Source organism: Camelus dromedarius, chromosome X, assembly GCF_036321535.1.
Source record: "Camelus dromedarius isolate mCamDro1 chromosome X, mCamDro1.pat, whole genome shotgun sequence".
Lineage (NCBI taxonomy): Eukaryota > Metazoa > Chordata > Mammalia > Artiodactyla > Camelidae > Camelus > Camelus dromedarius.
This window is the reverse complement of record NC_087472.1, coordinates 32,259,273-32,286,303: the sequence shown is the minus strand read 5'-3', so window position 1 is coordinate 32,286,303 and position 27,031 is coordinate 32,259,273. Positions and strand designations below refer to the sequence as shown.

General features: G+C 33.2%; 1 protein-coding gene and 1 non-coding gene across 2 annotated transcripts in view; one reads left to right on the top strand and one right to left on the bottom strand.

Annotated features, from left to right (window-relative positions):
- Nucleotides 1–27,031, bottom strand: part of IL1RAPL2 (interleukin 1 receptor accessory protein like 2) — a 1,161,988-nt gene that overhangs the window by 627,806 nt on the left and 507,151 nt on the right. The window lies entirely within an intron of this gene.
- Nucleotides 7,323–7,395, top strand: TRNAI-AAU (transfer RNA isoleucine (anticodon AAU)). Its single transcript has one exon. It is a non-coding gene; the product is annotated as a tRNA-Ile (tRNA).

Sequence of the window (27,031 nt, the reverse complement as noted above, 5' to 3'; positions counted from 1 at the left end):
CATTAATGTGGAGAGAATTTATTTAAGAAAAATGACAATCTCAAAGGAGCTTAGAAATCTGTCATTTTAATTTGTCCTGCTCGCATCACCCCTCTCCAACTCTGCAGTAGACTTAAAAATCAAGAGCCCATACACACAATCACAGTGAAAATGAGTAATCTGGCAGTCACTGGAGGGAGAAGAATTGGTTGGAGCTCCTTCAAAGCCCCATTCCCAGAGTATTTCATAATAAGAGACCAGGAGAATTCTGTCTCATTAAATGTAGACTATCAATAAAGAGACAGAAGTTCTGGATCTTAAAAGTACAATAAATGAAATAAAAACTTCATGAGAGGGATTCAACAGCAGATTTGACTAGGCAGTAGAAAGAACAGCAAACTTAGGATAGGTTAATTTGAAATTATCCCATCAAAAGACAATGAAGAGAAATGAACAGAGACTAAGGAACCTTAATGGTTTCATTAAGCATTCCAACACGTGCCCTGTGGGAATCCCAGAAAGAGAAGAGTGAAAAAAGAGTAGAAAGAATATTTGAAGAAATAACAAAGAACTTCTCAAATGTGATTAAAAACTTTAAGATACACATGCAAGAGGCTCAAAGAACTCTAAGTCAAACTCAGAGATCCTTACCTAGACACATCATATTCAAACTGTAAAAACACAAAGAAAAAATAATAAAAGCAGCAAGAGAGAAGCAACATATCATGTACAAGGGATGGAAAATAAATTAACAGTTGATTTATCATCATACATCATGGAAGCAAGAAGGGCTACAAAAACAAAACCAGAGAAGCTTTCATTAACAAGTCTGCCTTATAAGAAATGTTAAAGGAAATTCTTTAGGAAGAAATGATAAGGAACTAGATATTAACTTGAATCCCCAAGAAGGAATAAAGAGCACCATTAAAGGAAACTATATAGGTAAATATCAAAAATAGTATAAATCCATTTTAATACTTTCCTTCCCCTATCTCATTTAAAAGACAACAAAGAATCTGAAAATTTCTATGTAACTGCAAAAGACCCAGAATAGCCAAAGCAATGTTGAAAAAGAACAAAGCTGGAAGTGCCATGCTCCTTGATTTTGAACTATAATACAATGCTATAGTAATCAAAATGGAATGGTATTGGAATAAAAACAGGCACAAAGATCAACGAAACAGACTAGAGAGCAAATAAACCCACACATATATAATTAATTATTCATGACAAAAAAGACAAGAATATACAATGGAGAAAGGACAGTGTCTTCAATAAATGGTATTAGGAAAACTGGACAACCACATGCAAAAGGATGAAAGTGGACCACTATTTTAGTGCATACACAAAAATTAACTCAAAAAGGATTAAAGATTTGACTATAGACATACATTTAAAAAATTTTCTCCTAGAAGAAATAAAAGCAAGAATAAACAAATGGGACCTAATGAAACTTACAAGCTTCTGCACAGCAAAGGAAACCAGAAATAAAACAAGAAGAAAACCTATGGAATGGGAGAAAATTTTTGCAAGTGAAACCGACAAAGGCTTGATCTCCAGAATATATAAGCAGCTCATACAACTCAATAAGAAAAAAATAAACAACCCAATCCAAAAATGGGCAGAAGACCTAAACAAGCAATTCTCCAAGGAACACATACAAATGATCAAAAAGCACATGAAAAAATGCTCAATATCACTAATTATCAGAGAAATGCAAATCAAAACTACAATGAGGTATCACCTCACACCAGTCAGAATGGCCGTCATTCAAAAATCCACAAATGACAAATGCTGGAGAGGCTGTGGAGAAAGGGGAACCCTCCTACACTGCTGGTGGGAATGCAGTTTGGTGCAGCCACTATGGAAAACAGTGTGGAGATTCCTCAAAAGACTAGGAATAGACTTACCATATGACCCAGGAATCCCACTCCTGGGCTTGTATCCAGAAGGAAATCTACTTCAGGATGACACCTGCATCCCAATGTTCACAGCAGCACTATTTACAATAGCCAAAACATGGAAACAGCCTAAATGTCCATCAACAGGTGACTGGATAAAGAAGATGTGGTATATTTATACAATGGAATACTACTCAGCCATAAAAACCGACAACATAATGCCATTTGCAGCAACATGGATGCTCCTGGAGAATGTCATTCTAAGTGAAGTAAGCCAGAAAGAGAAAGAAAAATACCATATGAGATCGCTCATATGTGGAATCTAAAAAACAAAAACAAAAACAAACAAACAAACAAAAACAAGGCGTAAATAAAGGACAGAAATAGACTCACAGACAGAGAATACAGACTTGTGGTTACCAGGGGGGTGGAGGGTGGGAAGGGATAGACTGGGATTTCAAAATTGTAGAATAGACTACACTGTATAGCACAGGGAAATAAACACAAAATGTTATGATAACTCACAGAGAAAAAAATGTGACAATGAGTGCGTATACGTCCATGAATAACTGAAAAATTGTGCTGAGCACTGGAATTTGACACAACATTGTAAAATGATTATAAATCAATAAAAAATGTTAAAAAAAAAAAGCATCTGTACAGCAAAGAAATGATCAACAACAAAAAAATGCAACCTAGCGAATGGGAGAAAACATTTTCAAATCATGTATCTGAGAAGGAGCTAATATCCAAAAATACATAAATAACTCATACAACTCAATAGCAAAAAAAAAAAATCTAATTGAAATATGGCTGGAGTTCGTGAGTAGCCATTTTTTCCCAAAAAGACATATAGATGGTCAACAGGTGCATGAAAAGGTGCTCAACATCAATAATCATTAGGGAAATGCAAATCAAAATCACTGTGAGCTATCACCCCACAGCTTTTAGAATGGCTATTATCAAAAAGACAGGAAATAACAAGGGTTGTTGAGGATATGGAAAAAGGGAACACTTTCGCACTGTTGGGAGTGTAAATTGTTGCAACCACTATGGAAAATGTTGTACACCAACTTCCTTGAACAACTTAAAATGCAATCACCATATGATCCAGCAGTTCTATTTCTGTGTATTTATCCAAAGAAAATTAAAAAAACACTATTGTGAAAAGATATATGCACCCTCATGTTCATTACAGCATTATTTACAATAGCCAAGACATGGCAACAGCTTAAGTGTCCACCAACAGAAGAATGGATAAAGAAGATGCAGTATGAATATACAATAGAGTATTAGTCATTAAAAAAAGAAATACTGCCATTTGAGACAACATGGATGGACCCTGAGAGCATTACACTAAGGGAAATAAGTCAGACATGATCTAACTATATTCTGTATATAAGAGATACACTTTAGATTCAAAGACTCAAACAGGTTTAAAGTAAAAGAATAGGAAAAGATACATCACATAAACAGTAATAAAAAAAGCTGAAGCAATTATTCTGATATAAAACAAAATAAAATTTGAGAAAAAATTGTTACTAGAAACAAAAAAGAACATTTTACATGATAAAAGGAAAAATTTGTCAAGTAGATATAACAAGAATAAATATATATGGGCAACATAACAAAGTCACAAAATAGATGAAGCAAAAACTGACAAAATTAAAGGGTGAAAGAGACAATTTCACAGTAACAACCGGCGACTTCAATATTTCACTTTCAATAATAGAACAACTAGACAGAAGATCAATAAAGCAACTATTTGAATACTATAAACCAAATAAACTTATAAACAACTATAGAATAATCTAAATGTCAATCAACAGATGACTGGATAAAGAAGCTGTGATATATTTATACAATATACTTAGCCATAAAAAATAATAAAATAATGCCATTTGCAACAACATGGATGGACTTGGAGATCATCATTCTAAATGAAGTAAGCCAGAAAGAGAAAAAAAATACCCTATGATATCACTTAAAGTGGAATCTTAAAACACACACACACACACACACACACACACACACACACACACACACAGACAAACAAACTTACTTACAAAATAGAAACATCCTCACAGACATAGAAAATAAACTTATGGTTACCATGGGGGATGTGGGTGGGAAGGGATAAATTGAGACTTCAAGATTTGCAGAAACTAACTAATATATAAAAAACAGATAAACAACAAGTTTATACTGTATAGCATATAGAGCTATATCCAATATCTTATAGTACCTTACGGTGAAAAAGAATATGAAAACAAATATATGTACGTTCACGTATGACTGAGGCGTTATGCTGTACACCAGAAATTGACACAACTGTAAACTGACTATACTTCAATAAAAAATCTATATACAAAAAAGAATATGCCATACAACAGTAGCAAAAAAAAATATATATATATATACACAAAAAACAAGAATATGCCATATAACAGCAGCTGTTTCTCAACAGCACACAGAACATTCTCCAAGATAGATCATATGATAGACCACAAAACAAATGTCAATAGATTTAAAAGTATTTAAATCATACCAAATATCTTCTTTGACCGCAATGAAATGAAATTAGAATCAATAACTGGAAATAACTGTTGAATACATAGTAGCAGAGGGTAGAACAGTGGTCACAAGGTACAGGAAGGTGGGAGAAATGGAGAGATGATGTTCAATGGATACCAAGTTGCAGTTATGTAGGATAAATAAGTCTACAGATCAAATGTACAGCATGATGGCGCTAGTTAATAATACCATATTGAATACTGAGATTTGCTAAGAGAATAGATTTCAGGTGCTGTCATCATACAAACCAAAAATTGTAACTATGTGAGCAGATGATATATTAATTAACTTGACTGTAGTCATCATCTCCCTATGTATATGCATATTAAATCATAATGGTGTACACCTTAAATATATACAATTTTTATTAAAAAGAATAAATAAGTATAAACTAGTAAAAGTACACCCAAAAAGTCAGCAAAAGAATATAAATAATAGTAGAGTCAAAATAAATAAAACTGATAATAGAAAAACAAGATGAAATAATCAAAAAATTGACAAACCTTGATCTATATTCACCAAAAAAAAGACTCAAATTACTAAAAATCAGAAATTAAATAAGAGAACATCACTATTAAATTCACAGTAATCAAAAATACGACAAGGGAATATTATCGTATGTCAACAAACTAGATAATGAAAAGGATAAATTCCTAGAAAGACACAAATTTTTTAGAGTGATTCAAGAAGATATAGAAAATCTAAGTAGACATCTACCAAGTAAAGAGGTTGAAAAATTAAACAAGAAGCTTCTCACAAAGAGAAACCCAAGACCAAATGTTATCATTTGTAAATTTCTAAAATTTTTGAAGTAGTGCTAATACCACTACTTCTCAAACTATTTCAAAAAATAGAAGAGGATGAACTACTTCCTGAGTCATTTTATGAGGCCAGTATTACCATGATGTCAAAACCAGACACAGACAGCACAAGAAAACTACAGACACATATGCTATAAATATAGACACAAAATTCCTCAACAAAATACTAGCAAACTAAATCTGATAATATATGAAAAGCATTATAATCTATGATAAACTGAGAATCATCCTGAGAAATGCAAGGTTGATTCAACATTTTAAAATCAACTAATAAAACATATTATAATAGAAAAAGGGGAAAAATACATAACCATCTCAATAGATGAAGAAAAAGTATTTTTAAAAAACCTAACACCATTTCATGATAAAAATACTCAACAAACTAAGAACAGAAGCAAAATTCCTTAACCTGATGAAAATTATATATGAAAAACCCATGCTTGCTTCATACTTAATGGTGAAAGACTGAAAGTTTTCCCTTTAAGATCAACAAGGAGACAAGGATGTTTGCCCTCTCCATTTCTACTCAACATTGTGCTAGAGGAACTAGCCATGGTAAGTGGACAAGAACATTAAGGAAACACATCCAGATTAGAAAAGAAGAAGTAAAATTATCCCTATTGCAGATGACATCATCTTTATATACAAAATTCTTGGAATAAACTAAAAAGATGATTAGAATTAGAATTAATACACTAGTTAGGCAAAGTTCCATAGTGTAAGAACAATATACCAAATTCAATTATATTTCTATACAATGGCATTGAAAAGTCCAAAAATATAATTAAGAAAATAATTTCACTTACAATAAGTCATAAAAATAAAATAGTTAAGAAACAATTTAACATAATAGATATACTATTTGTACACTAAAAACCACAAAACATTGTTGAAATAAAATAAGACCTAAATAAATAAATAAATGGAAAATAGTCCCATATAAATGGATTGGAAATTTTAATATTGTTAAGGTGTCAATACTTCTCAAATTAATATATTCAGTAACTACCAAAATGCCAGCTCACTTTTTTTTTAGCAGAAATTAGTAAGCCAATCCTAAAATTCATATAGAATTTCAAGGGATCCAGAATATCAAATATAATCTTAAAACACAATAAAGTAGAAGGACTCACACTTCCTAGTATCAAAACTTACTAGAAAGCTACAGTAATCAGAACAGCATGGTACTGGCATAAGGACAGACATATAAGTCAATGGAATATAAATGTTATTCCAGAAATAAATCTATCCACCTCTGGTCAATTGCTTTTAGACAAGGACATCAAGATCATTTAATGGAGAAAGAATAGCCTTTTCAACAAATGAGTCTGGGACAACTTGATAACTACTTGCAAAAAAATTAATTTGGATCACTTCTTCATGCCATATACAAAAATGGTAACTTTCAATGTAAGAGCTAAAACTATAAAAATTTTAAATGAAAACATAGGTATAAACCCTCATGATCTTGAATTATGCAATAGTTTCTTAGATATGACACCAAAAAGCATAAGCAGCCAAAGAAAAATAAATTGGACACCATCAAAATTAAAACTTTCTGTGCTTCCAAGGACACTATCAGGCAAACAAAAAAGACAACTCACAGAATGTGAAAAATATTTATAAATCACTTATCTCATAAGAGACATGTATCCAGAATATATAAAGAACTCTTAAAATTCAGCAATAAAAAGACCAATAATCTAATTATAAAATAAACTAAAGATATGAAAAGACCTTTCTCCAGTAAGCATGAAAAGATGCTCAAAATCATTAGTCATCAGGGAAATGCAAAGCACAATGCGATACCACTTGAAACCCATTAGTTTGGCCATCGTCAAAGACTGCTATTGTGTTAGTGAGAAAATAGAAAATTAGGACCCTCATACATCACTGATGGGAATGTAAATACTACAGCCACTTTGGAAACAACTTGGTATTTCCTGATAGGGTTAAGCACAGAGTTATCATATGACTCAGCAATTCTACTCCTAGGTATATACCCAAGAGAAATGAGAACATAAGTCGACACAAAAAATTATAGGGTGGGGGTATAGCTCAGTTGGTAGAGCACATGCTGAATACGCATGAGGTACTTGGTTCAATTCCCAGTACCTCCATTTGAAAAAGAAAAAAAAAAAATGAGAGAAACCAAAATGAAAAAAACTAATAGAAGACTGTTCATAGAAGCATTATTCACTATAGCCCAAAAGAGGAAACAATCAAAATGTACATCAGCTTCTAAAATAGATATACAAAATGTGATATATCCATACAAAAGAATATTAGCTTTAAATGATATTCTGATACATGCTACAAAATGGATAAAATGTGAAAATATTATGCTAAGTGAAAACCAGACAGAAAAGCCCATGTATCATATGATTCCATTTATTCGAAATAAGCAGAATAGGCAAATTCACAAAGGACAGAGTGCACTGGTGGTTTCCAGACTTAAGAAGCAAGGGTGGTGGAGGTGGGGGCTGGGTATGGGCAATGGCTGCTAATATGTTTACTTAGAGGTAATGAAAATATTCTGGAGTTAGAAAGTGGTGATGGTTACACAACATTATGACTATACTAAAAACCACACCAAATTATACATGCTAAAAGAGTGAATTCTAAGGTATTGGGCATTACACATAAATTGAAAGAATTCTTCCCCTTTCAGGTAAAATAAAGTTAAATTTGGAATGGACCTTAAAGTTGAATGATATCATTAACAAAAAGCAAAATGTACAAGAAAGAGATCATGTGTCCACCACTCAGATTTTACAAATATAAACAAAGTTTTGCCAAATTTAGTTCAGATTTTTCTCCTGTTTATATAAATAGAACATCAGCAATATAGTTAAAGCATTTCCCCATCCCTTGTTCCCTAGAGGGACGCACTATTTTGACGTTGTGTAGCTATAGCATGCATGTTTCATAATTTTGTTACTGATAATTGTAAATATTTTGTTTGAAAAATGTATGTAGGTGGTCTGTTAGTTTGGCATCCCTAGAAAGCAGAGCCCGAGGCAAAATCTTATGTGCCACTGCTAGTATTTGGCAGTATCAACTCACAGTAGTGAAGTAAGGGAAAAGGAGAGCAAAGCAGGGGATAAAAGAGAGCTAGGAAAAGCATGATGTTGAGCTGGCCGCTGCTTTATATCACATCTGATTACTTGATAGCACAGCTGACTACTTGATTTCAAGGCACCATTTTACTCAAAGACTACATCAACTACAGCAACTCAGCAGAGTAAATCTGGGTGAAGGGGAAGAGAAGAAATTATCTGCCAGCAACAGTCTCCACTGCTCACTCTCCCCACGGATCATGTCTTCCCTCACACTTCTGGGTTGTGTAGACAAGGGTGCTGAGTGGGTCCCATGGCACTTCCTGCTTCAGTGGCAAGATGTGAGTCACTTTGCACAGATGTGAAGCAACGTTGTACCCTTTGTAAAGTCAGTATAAATTCAACCAGAATTACAGAATAGTCCCTAAAGATTGGCTGGGGCAGAAAAAGTACCAGAGCCACCCAGAGACCTTTTTTATTGTAGTATAGTCAGTTTACAATGTTGTGTCAACTTCTGATGTACAGCATACAGTTTCAGTCATACATGTACATACATATATTCAGAGACTTTTAAAACAGAGAGGATCCAAAGTGTGCCATGAGAATTGTCTAGTGAAGTATCCTATGGTATTTGTCCTTTGGTAACTTACTTTTCAATTAAATATTATACTTGAAGTTTTCATGTTTGATATATGTAGATCTAGTTAATTCATTTTAACTGCTTAAAGTTATTTTCCCTTATGGAAGTATTACAGTCTATCCATTTTCCTATCAATGACCATTTAGCTTCTTTTAAATTGTCTGGTTCTTTTCAAACCATGATCACTGAAGCCCTCAAGTTCTGTGCAGGTTGCTTAAGGGACACAGAGGAGCTCCATGGGCTACTTTGTTCAAAGGGCATCATGGCTTTTAAAGATAAGTTTGGAAAACAATAAAAATTATCGGGAACAGTATCTAGTTTTCCAGACCGTTGTCCAGAGTGCTTTCTAATACAACAGGATACTCAACTGAGATTTTGCCTCTGTTTATTTTAGTCCATTTGTCTTCTTAAATATTGAGAATGACAGGTCAGAATACTCAATTTTATGATCCAAAAGGTATAAACAAATTCTTCTGCGTGTATTTTGAATAGTAATATCTGAGTTAGTTGTGGCCAAGAAAAGTGAAGCCCATAGGTTGCAGACGTCAAATGCTAAGGCATGGAATCCATGCAAACCTGCTTTGCTCTGCAACTCTCCAAATGTTTAATGAACGTACTACATATCACATGTTAATATAATCCTATTGGTCAATCATAAACAGAATATAGTTTTTCAACACCCTCTCCCTCAATTTTTCTTTTGTATTGTTCAGGCAACATACCATGATTTGGTATGTGCTTAATCATTATTTGTTATATGAATGAGGTTATGCAGAGCAGACACAATTTTTCAGTTCCCTTTATGTTCTTTATTTGTGGCTGGAATGTGACTTGTGGTCATAGAACAGAGACAAAGTTACTACTATAGGAAACCAAATCTAGAATCCTGGACTGATTAAGAGCATGCTCTATTATGGCAAAGTGGCCAGCCAGAAATAAAAGGTAAAGTGTTGACAGGTTAGTACATGTTACAGAATCTAAACATTCCAGTTGAAAGACACAGTCAGCATTGGATTATGGAAAATCCTGTAGTTAATGCCTAACTTGATAATTTCCTAATTACTGGATTTTTAACAATTATTACACAAGCTTTCTTCTGGAGTCTAAAAATTATCTTATTACCTAGGGTAGTAATTTGTAGATCTGTTAAAGTGAAATCAGAAGTCACTGCTACTAGAAGTCAACACAGACCATACAAAGAGGAAATAAGACACTTTCTAAGAAACCATAGGTTTTCATATTCCTGTAAATTGAGAAGTTGCTTCATCTTCTATAGAATTCAATCAAAAACTCATAATATTCAGGTTTCCATTCATTGTTTCTAGGCAACATTTTAAGCCAGTTTGTCTTTCAAGCAATTTCTAGCTGCTAGCTCAGCTCAACTGGGCACACTCATTTGCAAATTCTGGTATTTAAATTCTTACCTTGCAAACAGCACTAGACTGATCCAGTGGGTAACTGGGCATTTCCTTTGGAGGCAAGGAGATAACCTATTCTAGATCTAGGAACTCGGAGTGGGGCGCGGTACTCCACTCCTGCCTATTAGTGACTTGCCTCGGCAGAGTCCTTAATTGGGAGTTTAGGATTTGCAGATACTAACTACTATATATAAAATAGATAAACAGCACGGTCCTACTGCATAGCACAGGGAACTATATCCAATGCCTTGTAATAGCCTATAATGAAAAAGAGTATGAAAAGGAATATACATATATATTCAAAACTGAATCACTGTGCTATACACCAGAAATTAACACAACATTGTAAACTGACTTTACTTAAATAATTAATTAATTTAAAGAATAAAGCCCATAGCTAATTTGGGAGCTTCCCTATTTGAAAAAAAAAAAATCTATTGGCAATAATCAAACAAAGGAATTCTTAGTTTTCACCCAGAGCCACACTTGACCTAAGGGATCTTGTTTTGCAATGAGTTAGTTTGTTCCTCTTGAATATTACACTATCAGAAATCTGATGAGAAATTAATAGTTTTTCCTGACATCTGAAGAATGTGAAAGACCTTGAGCTTTTCATATTCTTCTTGTTTTTCTCCTTCTTTCCATAAATTAGGAAACAGTTACTTATTTTTATCACGTAAAGTTTCTTGTTTTCCTTCATCAAGTATCTTGGTTCTCTCCTATGCAATAATATTAACAAAGAACATTTTAAACCAAAGGTCTAAGAAATAAAAATAAAAGGTGTTAATCTCATTCTCTTCAACTGCCATTTCAATATTCTAGATTAAATAACACAGTTGACACATTTTTATTTTCTATGACTTAATTCAAACACTCTGCAGACTTTTACATTCTTGCTGACAATTCCAGAGCATTTGACATAAAGAGTGAAGAAATCTTTACCTGTTGACTTAGGATTTGCATCACTCTAAGTGTTCAGTATGTCAGATGACTGGTTTACAAATACAAAACTGAAAGATTATTGGGGAAACAGAAAGATTAGAATGGAGAAGTAGGGTGATTTAGGCACAGATGGAGGAAAAAAGTTACTCATCTCACCGTCTTAAAACCCAGAAAGAGTTTCCTAAAAAAGAAGCAAAGATGATAAGCATACATTGAAGGTTACAATAACACAGAAGGGCATTGGTTTCCCACATTACAGAGCTGATGTATTTTCAATTATATCACTCTGAAATGTGAAGCCAGATTCTGTTCACAGATCAAGTCACCAAATTCTCACATAAAGTGTCTGAATTTCCAGTTAACACAAAGACAATTTTTCATTCTCTATCAGTAACAGTATGCAGAATTCCATTTTTCATTAAAAAGTATTTATTCTAGCAATGTGAATATATACATCCAAACATTCACATTTCTTTTTTCTCTCTCCATTGATTTGCCAACATTTCTCTCTTGGCTTTTGTCGTTTGAACCTAGGTGGTTTGCTGTGGGTTTTTTGGTAAACTATTTTTTGAAGGAGAACATATATTCAGAAAAGTGTACAAATCTTAAGTGTACAGATAAACAGGTAAATAGATACAGATGTTGATGAATGTACCTACTACACAAAAGAAGATACAGAATATTACCAGCATCCCAGAAGGCTCCTTGTGCACCCTTCAAGTCAGTACCCCTAACAAGGTAACAAATATCTTGACTTCTATCACCAAGATTAATTTTATCTGTTTTGAATATCATATAATACTATCATACAAGAGGTACTCTTTTGTCTTGCTTCTTTTGCTCTATATTTTAAGCCTGTGAGATTCATCTCCATTGTTATAAGTTGTTTTTTCACTGTTGTGTAGTATTCCTTTTGGATTGATGAAATGTAATTTATTACTTGTTAAACTACATTTTCTAATGTCATGAATAAAGATGCTATTGACATTTATTTCCTCGACTTTTAATGCAGGAATGGGCTTATTTTACTTGCGTAGGAGTAATGTTGCTGGGTCATGGGACATGTGTACAACTGGCATTCAAAAATGTTGCCAGTTTTTCTAAAGTGCTTATACCAATTTCTACCTCCAATGGTAGTACATGAGAGTTCAATCTGTTCAACATTTTGCCAATACTTGCTGTTATCAGTCTTTTAAATTTTAACTATTCTGGTGTTTGTGGAGCGGTTTATTGTGGCTTTAATTTGCATTTCCCTAATAACTAATAATATCAAATATCTTTTCATATGATAGCTGGTTATTTCTTTGAAGTCATATATCGTAAAGTGCCTGGTCAAATTTTATATTTAATTTTTTTAACTGAGTTCTTTTTCTTATTTATATGAGAGGATTCTTTATATAGTCTTTACATGTAACGCTCAAAGTCCTGTCAGATATATGTATTGCAAATATCTTCTACTCAGTAGTTGCCTATTTACTCACTTAATAATGTCTTTTGATAAACATAACTTTTAAAACTTAATGAGTACAATTTGCAATATTTCCTCTTATGATTGGTGCTTTGTGTGTCCTGTTTAAGCAACTGCATAAGCTAAGGTCATGAAACTATTCGCTTATACTTTATTATAATGTAAGCTTTATTGTTGTGCCATTTAACTTTAAAGTTCATTTGGAATTGATTTTTTCATATGATGTGAGGTAGGAGTCAGCATACAATTCCTTTTAAAAACAGATATCAAATTGACTCAGATTCATTTATTGAAAAGACCATCCCTTACTCCTCTGCATTTCATTGTCACCTTTATCATAAATTGGGTGGCCTTATATGTTTGAATGTGCTTCTGGCCTCTATTCATTTAGCCTCTGTCTATCCTTGCACCAATATCTCACTATTTTAATCACTATACCTTTATAATAAATATTCCTATTTTGTAGTGTTAAGTCTCCCAACTTTTCCCTCTTCTTCAAGATTCTCTGGCCTATTCTTGGCCCTTTTCAGTTTCATATCCATTCAGTAAGGTAGCTATCACCACAAGGTCCTTCTGTGATTTTTACTATGAATTGTTTTTTTGTGCATAGATCAATTTTCAAAGAATATATATATTTTAAATATTGAGACTGCCAAATCATGAAGATGGTATGTCCCTCTATTTAGATCTGTATTTACTCTCAATAATATGTCATAGTTTTCTATGTAGATATCTTTTTAAGTTTTTTTTCATGAGCCCGTGATGATTTTTGATGGTACTATAAATGTTATTTTTTTTCTTTTCCTTATTTGACAGACCAAGACCTGCAGGATAAGGTTAAATAAAAGTTAAATGCTACATTTAACAGTAAATTTAGCAGTACAACAGGGAAAGAAGTGGATACCCTTTTCCCTTTCTTACAGAGGAAATATTCCATATTTCACTATTAACAATATTTACCATAGTTTATTGTAGCTGTCCTTTATTAAATTGAAGAGAATATCTTCAATTCTTAGTTTGGTAAGAATTATCCTGAATCTGTATTGAATGTATTTATGCATCCATTGAAATCATTTAGGTTTTCTACTCTCTTTATTTTATTATGATACTGAATTACACTAATTGGTTTTTGAATTTTAAGCTATCCTCCCCACCCCAAGAATAAACCCACATTAGTTGTGGTGTCATTATCCTTTATACAAATATTGCTGTAATTAATTTGTTGTTATTTTGTTTAGGAATTTTTCCTTATATTCATCATAGAAATGGCTTTTATTATTCTCTTGTAATGTTCTTGTCAAATTTGATGTCAAGATCATGCTAACAGCATAAAATAAATTGAGAAATATTTCTTCTTTCTCACTTTTCTGAGTTTGTGTAAGGGTGATATTATTTCTTCCTTAATACTTAGAAGAATTCACCACTCACCATCTGGGCCTGTTTTTCTTTTGTTTGTTTTTTTCACAGTAAGGTTTTAAATTATGGCTTACTCTTTTAAAACAAGTATATAAAAATTCAATTTTTAAATTTCTTTTCATGACAGTTTTGTTAGGTTGTGTTTTTGAAGAAATTTGAACATGTCATCTAAATTTCCAAACTCTTAGGCACAAAATTCTTCATAATATTTTAATGATGTTTTTAATTATCTATAAGTCATCTCATTCTTTTTCATTGACATATAGTTGATGTACAATATTATATAAGTTATAGGTGTACAACATAGTGATTCATAATTCTTAAAGGTTATACTCCATTTATAACTATTATAAAATATTATCTTCCCTGTGTTGTACAGTATATCCTTGTAGCTTATTTATTTCATACATAGTAGTTTGAACCTCTTAATCTCCTACCTCTCTCATGGCCCTTTCCTCCTTTCCTCTCCCCATTAGTAACCATTAGTTTGTTCTCTATATCTGTGAGTCTGTTTCCTTTTTCTTAAATTCACTACTCTATTTTTTTAGGTTCCACATATAAGTCATAACATAATTTGTCCTTCTATGACTTATTTCACTTAGCATAATGCCCTCCAAGTCTATCCATGCTTCTACAAATTGGAAAATTTTCATTCTTTTAATGGCTGAGTACTATTCCATTGTGTGTGTGTTTGTGTGTGTGTGTATTTTCTTTATCCATTCATCTGTTGATTGACACTTAGGTTGCTTCCATATCTTGGTAATTACAAATAATGCTGCTATGAACACTGGGATGCATGTATCTTTCAAATTAGTGTTTTGTTTTGTTTTGTTTTGTTTGGATACACCAGGAGTGGAATTTCTGGGTCATATGATAGCTATTATTTTTAGTTTTCTAAGAAGCCACTATACTAATTTCCACAGTGGCTGTACCAATTTACATTCCTGCCAACAGTGTAGGAGGGTTCCCTCTTCTCCATACCCTTGTCAACATTTGTTTTCATGATCTTTTTGGTAGCCATTCTGACCAGTGTGAGATGACAACTCATTCTGGTTTTAATTTGCGTTTCTTTGATGATTAGTGATTTTGAGTATCCTTTTATGTGCCTGTTGGCCATCTGTAAGTCTTAGCCACAGCAATCAGACAAGAAAAAGAAATAAAATAAATTCAAATTGGAAAGGAAGAAGTAAAACCGCCACTGTTTGCAAATGACATGATACTATACACAGAGAATTCTACAGATGCCACCGGGAAACTACTAGAGCTCATCAATGTAAAATTGTAGGATACAAAATTAATACACGGAAATCTGTTGCATTTCTATATACTAGCAATGAACTATCAGAAAGAGAAATTAAGGAAACAATCCCATTTATCATTGCATAAAAAAGAGTGAAAGACCTAGGAATAAACCTACCTAAGGAGGTAAAAAATCTATACTCAGGAAACTATAAAACACTGATGAAAGAAATTTAAGATGATACAAACAGATGAAAAAATACATCATGTTCATGGATTGCAAGAATTAATATTGTTAAAGTATCATACTACCCAAGGCAGTCCACAGATGCAATGCAATTTCTATCAAACTACCAGGACATTTTTTTACTGAACTAGAAAAATAATTTTAAAATTTATATGAAAACACAAAAGACCCTAAATAGCCAAAACAATCTTGAGAAAGAAGAACAGAATCAAGCTCCCTGACATCAGACTATACCACAAAGCTATGGTAATAAAACCAGAATGGTACTAGCACAAAACAGACTCATCAATAAATGGAACAGAATAGAAAGCACAGAAATAAACCCACACATTTACGGTCAATTAATCTACAACAAAGGAGGCAAGAATATACAATGGAGAAAAGACAGTATCTTCAATGAGTGATGCTGGGAAGATTGCAGAGCTACATGTAAAAAAATGAAATCATAACATTTTCTCACACTACATACAAAAATACATTCAAAATGGATTAAAGATTTAAACATAAGACCAGAAACCCTAGAACTCATAGAAGAAAATGTAGACAGAACATCCTTTGACATAAGTCATAGAAATATATTTTTGGATTTGTCTCCTAAACCAAAGGAAATAAAAACAAAAGTAAACAAGACCTAATTAGGTTTAAAAGCTTTTGCACAGCAAAGGAAACCACTGATAAAATGAAAAGACAATCTATTGAATGGGAGAAATTATTTGCTAATGATATGACTGATAAGAGGTTACTATCAAAAATATATAAACAGCTCATACAATTCAACATCAAACAAATAAACAAACAAATTAAAAAATGGGCAAAGACCTGAATATACATTTTTCCAAGGTATCTCATTCTTGATTGGTAACTTGTATTTCCCTCTTTTTCCTTATTAGACATATAAAGTTGTATTCATTTTACTAATCTTTTCAAATAATCATTGTTTAGCTTTATTTTCTTTATTTTATGATTATTTTCTATTTTATTTACTTCAGCTTTTATCTTTTATAAACTTCCATATTTCTACTCTTCTTTGAGCTTATTGAGATGAATAATTAAGGCATTGATTTTCTTTCTTCTTTGCTAATCATCTTTAAGGTATAAATTTTCTTCTAAGTACTGCTTCAGCCTCATTTTGAAGTATTAAAATGTCATTTTTAAATCTATGTTTCATTTTAAAATATTTTACTTAATTTCTAAACATTTGGGAATTTTCTCTTTTAATTCTGTTGTGTTAAAGAACATTCTTATAATATCAGTCCTTAGAAATTTATTAAGATCTCCCTCATATCCCAGCATAAGGTCAACTTTGGCAAATATTAATGTGCACTTGATAAAGACAGGATGCATTCTGAAATTGTTGGGTGTAGTTTACCATATGTTAATTAGTTCAAATTGCCTTTTTTTTTTCTCAGATGTTCTATATATTTACTCACTTTTTCCTGTTTCTTTTATCAGTTACTGAGAGAAGTATCTTAAATTCTAAACTATCGTTGTGGTTTTGATCCTGTCAATTTTTACTTTACACCTGTTGAGGTTATTATGTTAATTAACATTTAAGATAGTTTTGTTTTTCGTTCTTACTACTAGGTTGACCTTTTTTTATCATTATGAAATATTCCTTTATGTTAAATAGTAATACACCTTGTCTTAGAGTTGACTTACTCTGGTATTAATTATACGAAGTTTCTTTTGGCTACTATTTGCGTAGTGTATTTTTTTGAACCTTTACTTTGAATTCATCTTCTGTTTAAGTTATGTATCATGCAAATAGTAGTAGTTTTTTATTTTAAAAAATCCAGCTTGATAAATTTTATCGTTTATTTGGAGCAGTCTACTTACCTTTAATGCAATTATGATATATTTTGTTTTAAACCAACTGTCTACTTGTCCTACCTGTTTTTTATTCTTATATCCCTCCTGTTTTTCTTTTGGAGTAAACAAGTATTTTGAGTTATTATTATTTATTATTCTGTTTCATTCAACTTTTAACTTGTGGTTATTTAGTCTTTTAACTTGGTAGTTAGTAGTTTTCAGTGATTACCTTGGAAATTACAGCATGCATTTGACTTACTACAGTCTACTCTATATGAACACTTCTACTACTTTCCAGATATTGCAAAGAACTTAAAATGCTTTAACTCTTATTTTCCTATCATGTATGATGTTTAGTTATGCATTTTATTTACACATATTTACAACTTCACAAGATGTTATCAGTATTTTAAACAATCAATATTCCTTTACAATATCCCTTTCTATTTCCTGACATATTTATCCTTTCTTGTGCTCTTCATTTCTTCTGCCTTCCCATCCTTGCATCTGTGATTATTTTCCTCCTGCCTGAAGAACATGTATCTTTTGGTATAGGTTTACAAGTACCAAATTTCTATATATTTTTGTCTGAAAATGTGTTTACTTCACTTCCTTTTAAAAATGAATTTTTACACAAATGTAATTTGCCTTTATTTTTGGAGAATGTTTCCACTGGGTAAATAATTCTAGGTTGCATATTTCTTCAGTACTTTAAAGATGTCACTTAGTGAACTCTCAACAATTACTTCTCAATTTTTTCTTGCCTAAAATTTTATTTATTTAGCTCACTTAACTGAGAAAAACTAAGCAATTCTCTACGATTTACAGAATCCTTTTCTCATAAATTAAAAACATTTTTTTCAGTGACTATTAGCAAGGTCATCCTTATTTGTAGCTGAAATCTTTCTTCTGGTATCTTCTTATGGTTCATCACATTTCTATTCTTTGTGACCTTCTGTAATGAGTTTAATCCCTTTTCAACATGACATCTTATAAAATATTTAAAGATAGTTATCATGTTCCTACCTCCCCTTCATTATTTTCTCCACACTAGACAAATCCCGTCTATTCATGGGTTCTCCATATATTGGGCCAAGTTTACTTATTATTTCAGGACTTTGCTCTGAATGTGCTCTAGTTGGTTGCCTTCAGTAAGCAGGTGATGACTGTGTTCACTGATGTCAGGTGATCTGCAACAATGTTCTATACAAGACGAATTCACAAATAGGATTCAGCTGACTCTAAATTTGGAAATAGATTTTGGGTCAATCTAGTCCTGTTTTCTGTACTGGCTTTTGAAATTAAAAGAAAGAAAGAAAAAAAGAAGAGGGGGAGGGAAGGAGATTAGCACATAAGTATAAATTGTGTTCAATTTATTTTGTTATGGGCAAAAGGACTCCTTAAATCCCAGAGTGTTGCATAGTTTTGTTCATTTAATCTAACAAAATAAATAATTTTGAGCCAGTAAGCTATTATTTGAGAGAAATTCTTAAATTGTATTAATTCAGCATTTTTAACTGCAGCAGATAAAAAAAAAAATCCAACAAGGTAAACCAGCAAAATGTGATTTTGTGCATCTTTTCAGTTACATATATGCACGTCTTAATACATGAATGATTCGTTTCACTTCATTCAAGCCTATATTCTGAATAAAACTTCATGAAATGAGCTGGTGGTATTTAGTCTTTGAAAAATCCATTTTATTTATAAACTCTCATGAATACAAGCATACTAGCATAAATAAAATATCATTATTATATCATTGCATGGCAGGGTATTCAAGGTTAAAACTCAAGAACCCTTCAGGACTAACCAAGCCTTGAAATATAATTATACAATGTGGCAAACAAAAAAACTTCACAAAGTTTGAAATGAAAGATATGCTTAAAGTACAGTTGAAAATTGTTTCTGAAAGGTCTCAATGAGTGGAATCTTAAAAAAAAAAAAAAAAGACTGACAAAATTATTTGCAAAACAGAAACAGACTCTCAGACATAGAAAACAAACTTACGGCTACCAGAGGGGGAAGGGGGTGGGATGGGATTAACTGGTAGTTTTGAGATTTGCAAATACTAACTAATATATATAAAATAGATAAACAAGTTTATACTGTATAGCACAGGGAACTATGTTCAATATCTTGTAGTAATTTACGGTGAAAAAGAATATGAAAACGAATATATGTATGTTCCTATATGACTGAAGTATTGTGTCGTACACCAGAAATTGACACATTTTAAACTGACTATACTTCAGTAAAAATTAAAAATTAAAAAAACAAAGGTCTCAATGAGACCCAGGAGTGGGTCAGCAGTCACACAGGAAACTATATTGTTCTTTTTGTGTCCTCCCAAAGTTCTGTCAAAATTCTTAATATTTGAACTTGGGTTTATTTCTTCTTAGCAATCTATCAGCTTTCAGGTACAATGGGCATGCCATCAGGAGACTGTCGGAAGACTTTAGCCCCCTCTAGGAGTGGAAGTGGATTTGTTCTGAACTACCTGCTGCTGATGAAAGGCTTGTACCTTCATTTAGTAGAATCCCGCTATTCTTGTGAGATCATGGTTTAAGTCTGGAATTGTAAGAGCTTATATAGGATCTCTCCCATAGATAATTCAGAACACTGTACGTAATTTTGTGTTTCCTGCCATTGAAATGATGCTCCCTCATCTGGGAAGTAAGTAATGATGGCCTTTTAGGTTTTTCAGAGCTGGAGGCCAATCAATAGTCCCCTCTGGGAACAAGGATGGGTCTACCAAAGCCAAAGTCACCATCCTGGGAAAATAAGAGACTAAGCGAAAACACTCATTTAAAAGAATTAGTTTACCAACTTGGCAAACTTGAAAAATTCCAAGACTGCTCCTTGAGTCTAGACATGATAGAATAGCTTACTTCAGACTGGGGAAAACTATAAAATATGTATAAAATTTTTTAAATATGTGATTTGAAGGCATCAGATATCAACCAAGGAAACTATAACTCAGAGGGGCCAAGATTCTGGATAGAAAAGAAAAGCAGGTGAGTTCCACGTTTACCTCTGCTTTTATCCCTGGGGCTTTCACCTATTAACATTGTAGAGAAGAGAGTCAAGAAGCGTCAGTCTGGGGCCTGCGGTAGTCTCACTGTCATAGGGAAACAGAAGTTTGAGGTTCAGGATGCCAAGGTGACAAGAACTCAAGGAGTCATGATCCAAGAAAGTGGTAAACCAAAAAAATTGCTCGCAATTTCCCCTTGAGGTGTTTGCCAACTCATAAACTGTTCGTACCCAGGGACAATGTTATTGCCTTGGTTCTAACAACCCCATCAGTTTCCCCCTTTCCCCCTACTGGCTTAATATGAAAAATCAAACTATTTAGCATTTTATATATATTATATATACATATATATATACACATACATATATATATATATAATATATATATATATATATATATAATATATAATATATATATATATATGTATGTGTATATATATATAAAAAAGCCTCTACTGTCTGGTCTTCCCAGACACATCCTACAATGACCTCCAATGAGTCATTCACTTGTGAAATCTTTTCCCTGCAAACCCTTCCTTTTGACTGTAGGTAGAACCTATGACCTGCTTCTCACAAAAGGAATATAGCAAAGGTGAGAAATATCACTACTGTGACTATATTACATTAAATGGCAGAGGTGAGTGAATTTTGCATATACAGTTAAGATTCCTTATCAGTTGACTTTGAATTAATCAGAAGAGTGTTCTGAGTGGGCCTAACCTAATCAGGTGAGTTCTTTAAAAGAGGACGTAGGCCTTTTCTACGATGAAAGACTTGAAGCAGTTAAGACTCCTTGCTGCGTGCTCTGATGAATCAAATTACCATGAATCCGACAGCCACAAGGAATTAATTCTGCAAACAATCTGAGCTTGGCAAAGACCCCCGAAATCCAGATGATAATGCATCTGGTCAACAACTTGATTACTACCTTGTGAAACCTTGAGCAGAGTACCCAGTTATGCTATGCCCAGACTTCTGCCCTGCAGAAATAGTGATACGATATAAAGTTGTGTTGTTTTAAGCTGCTAACTTTGTTATTTTGTTATGCAGCAATAAAAAACTAATGCACCACTTTTTGCCTCAAATTCATGTAGCAGCCAGTGAGAACTACTATTATTGTTCTGACTTTGATATGCTATTTTACACATTCATGTGTTTCTAAATATTGTTCCTTTCCCATTAAATTTCCTTTCTTAGATTTTCTGCCTGCAAAGGTTCCGTTCACACCTTAGTATCCAGCTCAAACTTCTACTCTGAAGACTTCAAAACCAAATGAACATCCTTTCTGCCACCATTATAGCTATTTTTTAAAATACGATCCTAGCATCTATCACACTGCACTGCATTCAGCTGTTTACACGCCTTATTCATTTATCCATTCCATGAAATGAAGGAATATAATTCACTTTTATATTGCCAACTTTTATAATGCCTAGCTAGAGTAGAGACTCAACAGAAGTTTGTTAAATGAATGGATTTACGTTTAGTTATTGCATTGATTCTTCTTGACTTATAGCCAGCTTCTTCCTAAATACAGTACCATATTTGATCTACCATTTGTTGCTAACATATTCATTTGAGATTTGAGAGTATGTGTTTGGGACTGAGAATTGAATCAATAGACTGAGAAAAAGAACTTGTATTATTCTGCTCTACCTCTGTCACGATTTTTATGTATTAATCATATCCTCACTCTCAGCGTTTGGGTTTTCCTAAGAAGATCTTGTCTTCTTGTTCACATGTTTCTTAGCCACTCCAATTCTGGAGTTTCAAAAATTATGTAACTCCTTATAATAAAAGGTTACAGACCGAAGCTCGTTCTTCTAGCTCTTCCTTTCATGATCTTCAAGTTCTGGATAATTCTTCACTGACAAGATGATATCTTCTCTTCTAATCCTCTTTAACTGATAGGGCATTCAAGTTAAGTGGCTACAAAGCAGTTAACTTAAAAGCAACTTGCTTAAATACCAAACATTCACAGAATGACATTAGGGAAATTTCCCTCTCCCAACCCTGTTTCACTAATTGAGTTAGGAAAAAGTCAAAAGATAAGAAAAGACAAGCCCCAAAAGTGTGATGTTCTTTCTTTAGAATTGAACTGAGAAGAACAGGTCAAAAACTTGAAGGGCTCAGTCAGGCTGGTAAGATCTATACTATTGTACCTACTATTGAACCTCTTACTCATTAGTCTGTTTCTTGAAGATGGAATAAACATCTTAATTTACCTTCTTGGGAACATATCATAGGACATGGGAAAGAGAACTGAAGAGCATTAAAAATCCTGGAATAGCAAATAAGTCATTTTTGAATTCATTAACCACTCCCAAAACTCTATACAGCTTGCTCTAAACTCAACATTTGCACCAGCTTGCCAGTCTTCAGTTCAAGGTTACAGTCTTAGATAAGAGTGTGCATTATAACTAAGAGACAAACAATGAATACATTCAAGGATTATTTTTATATATGTGTAGCTTATATAGTAATTTAAGGCATGATTTATATCTTGGTCATTATTATATGAAAGTATTGATAAACTTGGCTCCCTGATACAAAATTGAAACATACTTATTAAATGCTAATGGCTACTTCTCAGTAAACATAATAGATTGAACAGACACTTTGTTCCTTATCTCCTCTCCAAAACCCCACTAAATTGACATTAAATAAATAAACATGCACAAATAGAACAGGAAAGAAGATAATAGCACATAAGGAATGTCAACAAAATTTTGGAAGCTAGAAAACAAATAAATGAGTAGAAACTAATTTAGCATACTAAACAAAGTGAAAATGTAAGCCATGTCAGGAAATCAACAAGAAACAAGCCTACTGTCCCCATGCAATTCTTGAAACACACAGATATTTAAGATATCAGGTACCTCTGAAGACAGAGCTTGAAATGGGGCTCAAAAGAGGATTGGTGGAAAGCCTAGTAAGAAAATATTCTAGACACCCCCACCCCCTCCCTTAATCTTTATCCAGGTATTCCAGATAAGGAGAACTGTGTAAAATGTAACAAGACATCATACCTGAAAACCAAGGATAAGGGTTGCATTAACTACACTATAGGGGGTCAGTGTTGATGAGTCCGGGTAGCCCACCTAGCACACTGAGATACTTGGACAAAATAGGAAGAAGTAATACCTTTTAGAAATAATTTAAAGTCCATGCATGAGAATAAATTTAATTACAAAGAGAATTTGTGTCGATTTCAAAGCAATCTGAAATCAATGGGCTGTACATGAGTCGAGCAAAACAAAATAAACTAACAACTGGGAATGTAAGTAATTCTCACTGCAATACCAACAAAATAGGCCTTTCTGTATGGTTCACCAAAGGTCCCATGGAAAAGAATGCTCCCAAAGTATCAAATATATGTAGTGGCAAGGAAAGGAATCAAGAAAAGAAGAAATCCACACAGGAACTCAGAAAATGCTCTGACTAGCATTCTAGAAAACAGGAGAGAAAACAGATCTGAGAAAAAAACAGATGATTTACTCCTATCTGATTTACATTTTTGGTGAAGTCTTTGCTCAGCATTCACAACTTCTCCCTGAAAAATGTAGATCCATTCCTACAATATTGTATTGAAACTTTTAGTTTAGTTCTGTTTACAGTTGTGTATCTCTTAACAACTTCTTAAACACATATTCATGGGCCTTGCCTCCAAGTTTTTTATTCAGTAGGTCTGAGATGGGCTGAAATAATTTTCTAACAAGTTGTCAGATCACACTGATACTGCTGGTCTAGGGACCACACTTTGAGAAGCCCTGTAAACCAAATCTGGTCCCAGGCTCAGTAGCTCCATCTAACTTCCAGGCAAACTGAGTCATCCATAAGGTTCCCTTTAAAAATGTCATGTCTCAACTTGAGTAGCACTGTCTCTTAGAAAACTAATGTAAGCCACATGTGTAATTTAAATATTTCTAGTAATCATATTAAAAAAGTAAAAAGAAATTGAAGTCAATTTTAATAATACAGTTTATTTAACCCCACATATGCAAAGTATTACCATTTCAACATGTGAGCAATATCAATATTCTTGAGATAATTGGGAAAAAAAAGAATGTAAACTAAGTTTTTAAAAGAAGTTGTGTGTTTTGTACTTCTAGCACATGTGAAATCAGACTAGCCATGTAACAAGCACTCAGGAGCCCCACGCAGCTAGTCTTCTCTGTATTGGACACTGCACTTCTAGAGGTTAGATCTCTACCTCTCTCTTTTTAAAAAATGTTTACAAATAAATAAATAAAACAAAACAAACAGAAACAAGCATGTGGATACGAGGACAGAGAAGTGGTTACCAGAGGGGAAGGGGCAGTGGGGAAAGTGAACGGGGTAAGGCAAGTCAACTGTATGGTGACAGATGGAATCTAAAATTATGGTGGTGAGCACACTGTAGGGTATACAGAAGTAGAAATGTAATGCTATACACGTGAAACTTGTATAGTGTTCTAAGCTAATGTTACTTCAATAAAAATAAATCTCAAAAATTATTTAAAACCTGGTATTTTAATTTATTTTGGGCTGCAATCAAAATATTGAAAATAATCGCACCCAATGGTGGAAAGTGATACTTTTAAATGAAGATAAGATAGGCCAAACCACAACTAATATTATCCTCCATTCCATTAAAAATAGTATTCAGGGACCAAAATTCAATTTATAAACAACTTTGTCCATAGGTTTATATTTTGCAAATTTATATTACTATATAATAACCACTTTTATTTGAATAATAGTAATACCTGAGGTGCTAAAGTACTAGATAATATGGATCTGAAGAGGCTCCTTCAATTAAGATGTTAAAATTATATTATGACAAAACAAGTGGATAGTTTCTTCTTGTTATAACAATTTCCATGTTAATTTTGTAGCAAATATTCATTATTGAAAATGGGGAAAATACAGTTAAGCAAAAAGAAGACTATAAGAATTACCTGTAATCTTATATCATTAATTCCTTTCACATGTCTGTCTAGATACTCTTCCTTGCCTGTAACTGTATACTATTTTTGAAAGCAACTGCAATGTACATAATGCTTTGTGACTTGCTTTCTTCAATTAACAATATGGAATGAGTATCTCTGCATGCTTATATAATATCATTCTATAAAATCATTTTAAATGGTTGTCTAGCATCGCAAGGGCATGCCATAATATATATCGAGTCCCCTTTTATCGGACACTTAGCATTTTCATTCTTAAAAACAACACTGAGATGCAAATGAGATAAAAAGCTGTTGGATTCGGCTAGCGCTCCCTACACACGCTATCATTCTGCAGATCCCTTTCTAACAAACCTTGCTCCGAAGTAATCACTCTCCAATTTCAACTTCCAGTGCTATCAAACTTTAGAGTATATCAGAAACATCTGGACAGTTTTGTATATTTGTTTGTTTTTAATGACGATCTCTAGGCCTTAGCTTTAGAGAGTCTGACTCAGCAAGTCTGGTGCCGGGCCTAGGGATCTGCATTCGTAATACACTCCCCAGGTGATTCTATTGCAGGCAATCCCAATTTTTAGAAACACTCTTCTGGTCCTTAGTGTCACATTTAAAATAAATTCAATAATATTTTTCATTTACCTGCACACACTGCTCGAGGAAATGCTCTGAAATAAATAAATGCAGAAAATTTATCACTCTGAACCAAATTTTTCCTCCCAGTCACCAAAATCTATTTTTAAAGTCCCTATAGTTCTTATTATAACAAAACTAATATTCTAGTACATAATTTCTTCCCTAATACATTTTTAAAGAAGAAACATGGAACATGGTTAGTGTTTTGCCTGTTGCAAATGGTAGGCTCTATTTTGCAGCTGATCTACAGGCCTAATTTCCTATGGACATGGATGGCATTTGCACAGCTTTGAATAACCTCTGTAGCCACCATCATAGACTGCGCCGTTCGCTGAACTGCCCTCATCAGACAGGGTGTCCATTAGTTTTAATGGGCATTACTCAGAGCTGGGGTTTGTAGGATTATGTCTGAAAGGGCTGAGCAGTATTGGTGAGAGTCCTTTAACGTTGTTTAAAATTCTATCCACAAATCAAATGCAGTTAATCAGCCTCTCACTAGTGACAGTTGACAGGAAACAGACAATCCAAAGGCACAGGCTGCCCAGAGCAAACAAAACAGAACATATCCCTTCCACTTTGTTCAGCGGCCTCAAGTGATAAGCCCAGAAGAAACTGATACTCTGAAACGTTGGTGAAACTTTGTGAAATATTCCGGTGGCAGGACAACATCCCTACTTCCACTTCTGAAGGGAGACAAAGGGTACTTGAAAACTGTGCTTCTGCCTAGAAAATCAAAGGCAACTACCAGACCTTATTATCTTCCAAGAATTATTTTAAAACACTAGAAAACTCTGTTTCCTGTGATCGATGGCTCTGAACCTGAAAGCAAACAAAATAAACTATTTGTAATGATATATCACTATATTGTGAGCCTTGCCACAAAAAGCAGAAAGAAAGGCCACA